We start from the raw sequence: 10854 nt of genomic DNA on the forward strand, positions 1-10854 counted from the left end.
TCACGTGATGTAAACAAACATGGCGGCGCCCAGCAAGCTGCAGCGAATATAAAAACGCCTAAGTTCAGCGGCAAGACGCCATGGGAAGTGTTTATCGCACAGTTCGAGCTGTTAGCTGTTGCAGCTGGCTGGTCGGAGGAACATAAAGCTCTCCAATTGGCTTTGTGCCTGTGTGAGGATGCAGCTGCATGCCTGCTGCTGCTGACCGAGGAGCAGAGGGGAGATTATAATGCTCTGGTCGGAGCACTTCAGAGGCGCTTCGGGCAGTATAACCAACCAGTGCTGCTGAGGTCGGAGTTCCACAACAGATGCAGATTGCCAGGTGAGCCCCTCCGCATTTTGGCCCATGAAGTCGAGTGCCTTTGCCGGAGGGCATATGACAGCATGCCACCATCAGTGCAGGCGGAGTTAGCTCGGGACCAGTTCCTGCAGGCCCTGAGCCCTAAAGAGCTCCGTATGCAAACTCAGCTTGCTCGGCCGGCCACACTCAGTGCAGCCCTGGAGCTAGCGTTGGAGAGGGAGATGCTTGCAGGATCCTCTGGGGGCGCAGATGACGCACACGTGGTGAGGGCTGTGTCAGCACCTGTGGAACAGATGGAGACGCCAGCGGGCCTGTGCAGTTTGGTGCAGGCAGCTTCGCTGCAGTCGCCTTCCCCTCGGGCTGGCCCACACCGCCGACCACAGAGCTGCTGGGGATGTGGACAAGTCGGACACCTCATCAGGCAGTGCCCCAAGCTCGCAGCGGTTCAGGGAAACGCCCACGGGCCCGTGTAGGCGGGAGTACACGGGCCTGGGAGAACGACATCCCCACACCACCGCCACCTCCACCCGGTGCGGCCATCGCTGTGGGCTGGACCCAGGTTGGCGGCTTTTGCCATGTTCCAGTGACGATTGCGGGGGTGTCCTGTACGGCCCTGCTGGACACGGGGTCCAATGCAACGCTGGTCCGACCCGATGTTGTCCCAACCGGAGCTGCTGTGCAACCGACTAATGTGCAACTTAAGACTGTGACCGGTGATTTGGCCCCAATGAGAGGGAGGGGAGTGTTCCAGTTCAAGGTGGGGGACCTCGGTGTGTCTTATGCTGCCTGGGTGGCTGACGTGCAGGACGCCTGCATCCTTGGGCTGGATTTTTTACGAGCCATTGGTGGTGTACTGGACTTAGGCAAAGGCTTCCTCGTACTCCCTGATGGGAAGAAGGTGCCGCTTATTCCTCCCCCGGTCTGCACAGCATCTGCCGCGGCGTCCACCTCCACCGCAGAGACCCCTGCAGACCCGCCAGCAGAACAGCGAGCGGAGGAGGAGGAGAGGCTCTCAGGAGTGAGGAGTATCTGGTCAAAGAACTGTGAGGGGCTGACTCCACAGCAGCAAGAGAGTCTATGGCTGGTACTAAAAGAGTTTAGTGACATTTTTGCCCTGAAAGAAAGTGATGTTGGCTTGACACACTTGGTAGAGCACGTCATTGAGACCGGGGATGCCCAGCCTATTAAAGTGCGCCCCCGCCGCCTGCCCCTGGCTCATCAGGAGGCTGCGGACAGAGAGTTGTGTGAAATGATGAAGGCGGGCATCATAGAGCCATCTGATAGCCCGTGGGCCTCCGCGGTGGTGATGGTGCCTAAAAAAAAAAGTCCTAGGATGCGTTTCTGTGTGGACTACAGACCACTCAACAAAGTGACGAAAAAGGACTCTTACCCCCTTCCCAGGATTGATGAGGCTCTCGACTTAGTAGCCGGGTCCTCCTGGTTCTCCACCCTGGACCTGCGGAGTGGCTACTGGCAGGTGCCACTGTCCCCGGAATCCAGACCGAAGACAGCCTTCTGCACTAACAGGGGACTATGGCAGTTCAAAGTCCTGAGCTTTGGTCTTTGCAACGCTCCCGCGACCTTCGAGAGGCTTATGGACAGTGTGCTGGCTGGCGTCCCACGGCAACGGTGTCTGGTTTACCTGGATGATCTTCTAGTGCACGGGAGCTCCTTTGATGCTGCCCTGGATGCCCTGAGACAAGTGTTGGAGAGGGTGGTGGCTGAAGGCCTGAAGCTGCATCCCGACAAGTGCCACTTCATGAGGAGGGAGGTGGAGTTTCTGGGCCACAAGATGGGTCGTGAGGGCATCAGCACGTTGGAGGAAAAAATTCACACCATTACCGAGTGGCCCACACCAGCAGACCAGAAACAGCTCAAAAGCTTCCTAGGACTGGTGTCTTATTACAGGAGGTTTGTGAAGGGCTTTTCCTCCATAGCCGCACCACTCTTCCACCTGCTACAGAAGGACCGTGACTTCATCTGGACCCAGGACTGTCAGCAGGCGTTCGACACCCTCCGCAGATCGCTGACAGAGTCCCCAGTCCTTGCCCCCCCTGACCCCGCCCTGCCTTTTGTCCTGGACACTGACGCAAGCAATGTGGGGCTGGGAGCGGTGTTGTCGCAGGTTGGGCCGGAAGGGGAGAAGGTGGTGGCGTACTTCAGCCGGGTCCTGAACAGGAGTGAGCGGCGCTACTGTGTCACACGACGAGAGCTGTTGGCTGTGGTGGCGGGGGTGAGACACTTTAAGTACTACCTGTGCGGCACAGCATTTGTTATCAGAACTGATCATGCTGCCCTTCAGTGGCTGATGTCTTTCAGGGAGCCAGAGGGACAGGTGGCTCGCTGGCTGGAGGAGCTCCAAGCCTTCAATTTCACTGTGGAGCACAGAGCAGGGACGCACCATTCTAACGCAGACGCCCTCTCTCGCCGCCCATGTGCTGCAGCTGGCTGCCGTTACTGTGAGAAACGAGAGGAAATAGAGCGGGAACTCACGACAATAGACGGCGCAGCACAGCTCGCCTGCAGGGCTCTTCTGGTGGTGGATGCAGCGGAGTGGAGGGCACGGCAGGAACAAGACACAGACCTGCTGCCGGTCCTGCAGTGGCTGGAGAAGGGGGAGCAACCCCTTTGGGATGAGGTCACTGGGTTTTCCATCTGTACCAGGGGGCTATGGGCCAAGTTTGCAGCTCTCAGGCTGAAGGAGGGGGTGTTGGAGCGTGCCTGGAAGGATCCTGCCACGGGGGAGGAGAGGTGGCAGGTTGTGGTGCCAAGGTCGCTGAGGCCAGCTGTGCTGGAAGCCTGCCATGGGAGCACTGGCTCCGGCCACTTTGGGGTCTCCAAGACTCTCCGCCGCCTCCACCAGGGCTATTACTGGGGTCAACAGCGGAGGGATGTGGAGGACTTTTGCCGCAGCTGTGATGCATGTTCCTCACACAAAGGGCCACAGGACCAGTCCCGGGCTCAGCTTCAGCAGCAACCAGCAGGAGCCCCAATGGAGCGAGTAGCTGTGGACGTCATGGGCCCATTTCCTCGCACAGACAGAGGAAATCGCTATGTTCTTGTGGCCATGGACTATTTTACCAAGTGGCCGGAAGCATACGCCATCCCAGATCAGGAGGCTGAGACTGTCGCTGATGTATTAGTGGAGGGGATGTTCAGCCGCTTTGGAACAGCAGAGACCCTCCACAGTGACCAGGGGCGTAACTTTGAGTCCAAGGTATTTGCTGCCATGTGTGAACGCCTTGGGATTAAGAAAACCCGCACCACCCCACTTCACCCCCAAAGCGATGGGCTGGTGGAAAGGTTTAACAGGACGCTGGCCCAGCAGCTAGCCATCCTTACCTCAGAACACCAACGGGACTGGGATTACCATCTTCCCCTTACCCTCATGGCCTACAGGTCGGCAGTGCAGGACTCCACCCAATGTACGCCTGCCCTGCTCATGTTAGGGAGGGAGCTGAGAACTCCTGCAGAGTTGGCTTTTGGGAAGCCCCCGGACGCGCCAGAGGCACCACCGAGGCACCATGTCCTGACTACGCAAGGAAGCTGCAGGACCGGCTGGATTCTGCACATTCCTACGCCCGAGAGCAGCTGGCGAAGGCAGGCCTGCGCCAAAAGAGGAATTACGACATCACCACTAAGGGGAGGACACTTCCGTGCTGGGGAGCTGGTGTGGGTCTACAGCCCAAAGAGGAAGAAGGGACGGTGTCCTAAACTGGATAGCAGCTGGGTGGGGCCTTGCAGCGTCCTAGAGCGAGTGGGGGAGGTTGTTTACAGGGTGCAGTTGCCTCCTAGGGGGAGGATAGTAGCGCTACACAGAGACCGGATGGCCCCCTACAGAGGGCAGTCCCTCCCCTCCTTCCCAGAGGGACGTGTACAGAGCGTCCATGACCCTGCTCAGAGGGGCCCCCGACCGGCGCTGCGTTCCCCTCCCTCAGACTCTTCACCCCAAAGCCCCGAAGCTCCGCGTCCACCTCAGGGGCTCAGGAGGTCAAGGAGGGAACGTAGGCTACCACCCCGCCTCAGAGACTGTGTCGTTCCCTCGGGGACGAGGAACTTATTGCTGGGGGGGCAGTGTAACGATGGTTAAGTGTTATTGTACAGTGACATGTTGGTTATCTCTGCACACTGTTGTTGTTCCTTTAAGATTCATGTTTGGTTGTGCTGCAGGAAGTAGGGAGGGTGGTGTTCAGGAAGGGGAGGGGGGACCTGGTGGTTCTGTGTGTAAGTGTGTGCCAGGCTGAAGAGAGGTGTAGTACGAGGGCGCTCTCCCCTGAGTTAGCAATCCTCTTGCTTATGTGCCAAATAAACGGACAAACTGAGACCCAACCATCTGGTTCTTGTGAATGTTACAGTATGTACAGTAAATTGGTGTAACTAGTCCAACAAAAGCAAGTTGAAATTTACTTTTTTAACACTGCTGTCCAAGGTTTACTTACTTCACTCTATATACAGAGTAGCTGTCTTTATGTAAGACAGCTGAGCGGAACTCTATCCGGTTGTTCAGTCTGACGTCACTAGCCGTGTCTGGGCCTAAACTCCGCTGCAGGTCCATATATCAAACGATCACTATGGCATTACTGAGAGTTGAAAAACTGTCTAAAGTCTTTCATCTTTAATAAAATGATTAGCGTTCTGCTCTACCAGGTGTAACAATTGAGTTTAACATCCAGGCATCCATGAAAACGGAATTTATGACATTTAACGGAGTTAGAAGTTAGAAGCAGGAAGTTAGCTCGCTAGCTTCTATCTAAATACAATATAGCATGTCCTGACTGCGGGGTTTTGGAAACAAATTAAAACGTACAGCTCTGTTATCACTTCCAGCATAAATGAAGACAGAAAACTAAAAAGCAGTGATGTTTGTAGGGTTACTGAAGTTGGGCTAGCTGGTATATAATGATGTGCTACGTGACCACTAGCGACACAGCTATGTTAGCATAATATAAACAAGCTAACTTTTTTTCCACTCGATAAAAGTTAACGTGAGTGTTCTCGGTGGTCAGGAACAAATGTAATCGCATGGCAGGATGCCGTAAAAGGACCAAACTTCAGCCAGGAGAACAACTGAGATAATCCATCCACAATACGAGGTTAGTCATTCATATACTGCTGCATGGGCTGGGCTGTAGTTACATCCTAAGGTTTTAAAAACTGAGCTTAAATAAATGATTAGCGGTAATAAAAGCCGAGGGAGGTCAACAGTGATCACTGACTTTTTTAGGAGCTTTTTGAGATCAAATAGAAGAAAATACAAAACATTAAACATGTTAACAACACAAAAGCCATATTAAACGCAGACTACTTTAGGCCCGGAAGTAGGATTCGTCGTGTCATCACTGAACAACCGGATAAACAGTACAACTATAAATGTTTCTGTTAGTGGCTATGTTGTTGATTTTCCTTGTGTCACACTAATTCCAAGTTTTAAATTACACCTCTTTCTCTCTCTCTTCGAACTTTCTCCTCTTATTAGTGTCTCTGATTTCTCCTTGTCAGTCCTTTGCTCTCACTCTTTCTTTCTCTGTTGTTGGCCTGTAGGTCTTTTGGGGGATGTTCGGCTCACTTCTTGCCCAGAATAAAGGTGATGTAAAGGAGTACAGAGCCTGAGGAGGCAATGTAGGGATGAGTGGACAGAGTGGCGCCAGGATTTAACACAGCCACATCCAGCAGGCTTCCTCAGATTCTCCCAAAACAGACTGGATCATGTGACACATCAGGTGAAACTAACCCATGCAGATGTGTCAGGGATCGTCGGATGGAGTGATAGTGTGATTTGGTGCAACATAAATAAAATTGAATTCAAATTATTTTAATAATTTTCTCCCTAACATGTGTTTGCCTGGTGTTTCACAGTAAGAGTACAAACAAAACGTAAATCTTTTCCACATGAGAAATCTAAGGATGTTTCAACCCAAGTGGGGGGGGAAAGGAAAAAAAGAAAGTTTTTACAATGAGTATTTGCTGATCATTTTTAAAGTTAATAAAATATATTTTGTTAAAAACATAAATTATATTTTAATTAAATCATTCTTTTATTTCTTAGTACTTAGTACTAGTTTGTGCACAGAGACAGAGAGGGTTTTACATCTGAAATTATTTTTTAAAAAGAAAGAAAGGTAAAGAGTTTCAGGAAAAAACAGAGAATTTTAGAGCTATACGAGACCCTGTCCCTGTCCAGTGTTGATGGCTGTTTTATGTGGCAGTTTGTTTTTGTTTTTTACTTACCTTATTAGACTATTTATTTTTATTTATTTTTTTAATGGGACTAATTAAAGAATGTAAACACAACCGTGTACAACCTTGAATCAGTTACTGAAATAAAAAAAGGAATATTCATCACAACTATGTTTACTATAATTCCCCCAGTTTAAGGAGATCCTGTACCAGTCATGATGTTTAGAATAAGTGTCCACATAGTGACAGATGTCATGTTGGTGCACGTGCCTGATATTTATATTGTCAACTGACAGATGTCAGAATGATGGGGACATGATGAGGACAAGAGCTTATTAGTGCATGCCTTCATCAGGTCACAGGTGTAGGCATATACAACATGGCCGCAGGAGTCAAAGCAATGCAAGAGGTGACGCCTCTTGCTGGGGCATGCCAGTAAGCAAATAAGACCACAGACTTTAAAAGGTCACGCACAGACAGAAAAGACATGAAACACTTCAGGACTTTGTCTCCTGTCCCCGAGGATGTGAGCAGAGTTGAAGGGTTGAAAAGTTCATCCGTAGGGTAGAAGAAAGGTGAGTAGAAAGGCGATGGAGGCAGTCATGCAAAAATTTGAGGCAAAGACAGGACTGGGGGTGGGGGCAGGATTAGAGCAGGCTAAGGTGACAGAGGACAAATAGTAGAAGGTAAAATAGTAAGTGGTTTACAACATAAACTGAGGTGGTTTAGATTTACTTTGAGTTGAGTAATCACCAACTCCAGAGTAATTTAACTGAATGTGGTGTCAAAACTGAAAGCAATACAGTTTCACTGCTTTTTGTGTAAAACAGTTAAATTAAACATTCATGGATAACAGCAATAATTATTTTTTCGCATTTAAATATAATTTACATTAAAGAACCCATACTGATGGATTAAACATGCAAACACATGAAAATGATTTTGGTTATTACAAGCAGAGATGGGAAGTAATCCGATTACTTTTTTAAGTAACGAGTAAAGTAATTTTGCAATTACTATTGCAAAAAAGTAATTAGATTACTGTTACTTTCCCGTAAGCACGCTGCATTACTGCATTACTAAACCGTGATTTTGTTTGTGAGAGTGTCTCATGACAATGATGTACGAGCGACATCTGTAGCAGCAATAGACATGTGTAGATCAACAATGGATAATATGGAGTGTGGGAGAGACTACAATCATGCAGCATTTAAAGCGTGGAAGTACTGACATTGCTTCGGGGTGGCTGTAGCTCAGGAGGTAGAGCAGGTCACCTACTGATCGGAAGGTTGGCGGTTCGATCCCAGGCTCCTCCAGTCTGCATGCTAAGTATCCTTGGGCAAGATACTAACCCCAAGTTGCTCTCCGATGCATCCATTGGAGTATAAATGTGTGTGAGTATAGTTAGAAAGCGCTCAGTATAAAGGTAGTGCTTGTGAGAATGGGTGTGACTGTGTGAATGTGGTGTGTTGTATAGAGTGCTTTGAGTACTCCGGGTGAGTAGAAAAGCGCTATATAAGAATCAGTCCATTTACTTTGAGTTTGACTCCATAAAAAGTGACAAAAACATTAGCGTTCGCTGTTCACTCTGCGTGGGAAGGAAACTTCATTTTACAGTGAAAAATTAAACTTCAAATCTGAGCAAGCACCGAGCATGCTGCCACAGGAATGTGAAGTTCACAGAGACACTCCTGGATCCCCCCACTGACATGGGGCAAACCTCCACCAGCCCCACTCCTGCTAACCCAGTGAAAATAGACTTAAGAGCAATAGGACATAGTGCTTAGAGTGAGTGTAACACAAAGAAGTTTTTTTATATGCTGGAATATGCAGAAATTAGGCATAAATGCTAAACAAATTTCTTCACGTCAGTGTTGAATATGATTTCATTTTTGCTTGATGCAATGTGCATAAAATTAAAAGATTAAAATGAATAAAACAAGTTTTAAAAAAAACATTAGAGCACTTATGTAAATATGTGATGTCTTGATGAATCGAGCAGGTATTTGAAGTTTACACAGCACCATTCTCGCATGAAAATATCTTAAAAGTTTATTTTGTGACCCAGAAAGAGTAATATTTCAAACTCCGCCAATCTGTGTTCCTCCGCCACTGCCTCGTTTGAGTTTTGGACAAAATGGATTCTGGGATATTGCATTTCGTCATTTCGAGCTGATTGGAGACCAAAACAGCCAATCAGATTTTTTTGCATCCAAGTCTGCGATTGGTTGGGTTTGTGGCACAAATATAACGGTGTACAGAAAGAGTTGAACGCGCACGGAGAGAAATGTTGAGAGCACAAGCAACACATTGCGAGCAAGCACAAATGCAAAAAACTGAGTGAGAGGGGCTGCTGTTGTGTGTGTGTGGATAATAGAAAACACTGAAATACATTTTTTGCACACAGCAATGAATTTTGTTCACTCAAATTTAGCTTTTCTTTGCTCAAAATAAATTTCTCCTCAAAATGCAACACTTGCAAATTGTTTTTTACGTGCGCTCAAAATTTTTTTACATGAGCACAGAAAATAGTGCATGACAAAAATTAGCAAAAAGAAGGTTCTTTAAGTTTAAGATGTTGAAGCAGAGTGCTCTGAACCAGACTGACAACAGAAATGTGAGTTGACAGCCTGAAAATTCCTCAAATTGTTGTGTTCGTCTGAGGCCAAACAGCCTTTCTGTCAGTCTTTAGGGAGGGGAAGCATCCTTTTGGCCTGCAAAGGAAGTCACAACACTTTCCTTCTTCTGTCTTCACCATTAACCATTGATCAGCGTCTAGAGAATCGTCTCTGGCCCTGAACCAGCACTTTAGGGTGTTTTCTATCAGTGCCATTCCAGGCAGATGGCAGAGTAAGTGTGATTGGCAGGAGAAGTGGAAGAAGCAGAGACAGAACAGAGGCTGCTGCCAGCAAGCATTGGGAGGGGGGATAAGAGTGTGCAGAGAATGGAGGGGTGCAGGGCACGACCAGTCTTAATCATCCCAAAGGCTTGCCAAGTGCTGACGCTCTGACAAGGTTCTTTAGAGCCGAGTGATGGGTTTCCAGCTCCACTGATAATTTTGGGGGCAGTGGGGAGGTTTCTGATACCAGAATGTAAGTCATTAATGTGGTTCTGTAAACAGCCTGTGTTTGCTGCCAACAGCTACGCTGATAGTCTTTCCCATGAAATACAAGAGAAGAATATAGGCAGGCCGGCAGCATTTGCTATCAGAACATCTGAACTGGCTCTGAATTTTAATCCTGGGTTTAGATGAGTTTCTCCGATCTACTCTACAAATCCCCATTGGAATGTGACCATGCACATGTCGCTCTTGCTGAGATATGAATCTACTCAAGCGGCCAGCAGAGTGGCCTCAAGAAGCAGATGAACAAAGCTAACCACCACCAGTTTGGAAACCACAGGTACAAAAAGGCGGATGGGTGTTGGCTTCATAGGGGTGAAGATGAAGACAAAGACGGCATGGAGACACCAAGCCGGCAGCTTCATGTATCTGAGTCACGCACAACTGAGGAGACAGCCACCCATCGTAGATGAGATCATCTACAGTAAGTTCAACCTTAGGTCAGTAGAAGCTCTCACTACCCTTAATTTCAAGTGTCAACCATGCACCAAACAAAAACCGTTAGTCCGATACAATCACATTCCTCTTTGTCTGTGTTGTTGTTCCTGAAAGTTCCTGAAAATATTCCTAATCCCCATATTGTTGGTTCATGAGTCATAACAAACAAGTGACAAGCTGCAGGAGTGATGCCAATTCAAAAGTGACAACAACTGGTTCAGAAGAAGGAATATTTAAGTTCTTTGTCTCTATATGTTCAGTTACGATTGGTGAAAGGCTAATATCCAGCTGAACAGACAGAAAACTGCATTCTCCACATTCCTCCTCCATCCTGACAACCTGATAGACAGCTTCATAATTGCAACCAGAGCTCACAGTAATGAGAAATATTATTGTCAACAAACTATTTCCAAGTCGAGCTATGCAGCTTGTCTTTCTGGGGGCTGTATGGTAAATATTTTAGCATTATGGCTACAGGGAGCTCAAATTCAGATTTAAAAAAAATTAAAAGGGACACAAGTAATACTCTATCAGCTACCTTTTTGAATGAAAAAAAAAGAAATCGCAAACAAAGTGTGTTGGCTGACGGTCTGCAGCAGAGGTGAAGGAAGAGGTGGAAGTGGAGAAGGTCATGCAGAGGCAGTTTGAAACTCCTCCAGCTCAGGTTTAGGTGGAACAGGTGGACTCGCTAGCTCATTCTCAAGTTCCGGCAGAAGATCCTCACCAGACTCTCTCTGCACAGGACACACCAGTAGGTAGGTGCCAAAAGAGATACAGGGTTGAACTGAGGCTGCGCAGGGGAAGAATGTCACCTGGA

Source organism: Simochromis diagramma, unplaced genomic scaffold, assembly GCF_900408965.1.
Source record: "Simochromis diagramma unplaced genomic scaffold, fSimDia1.1 OVJJ01000565.1, whole genome shotgun sequence".
NCBI lineage: Eukaryota > Metazoa > Chordata > Actinopteri > Cichliformes > Cichlidae > Simochromis > Simochromis diagramma.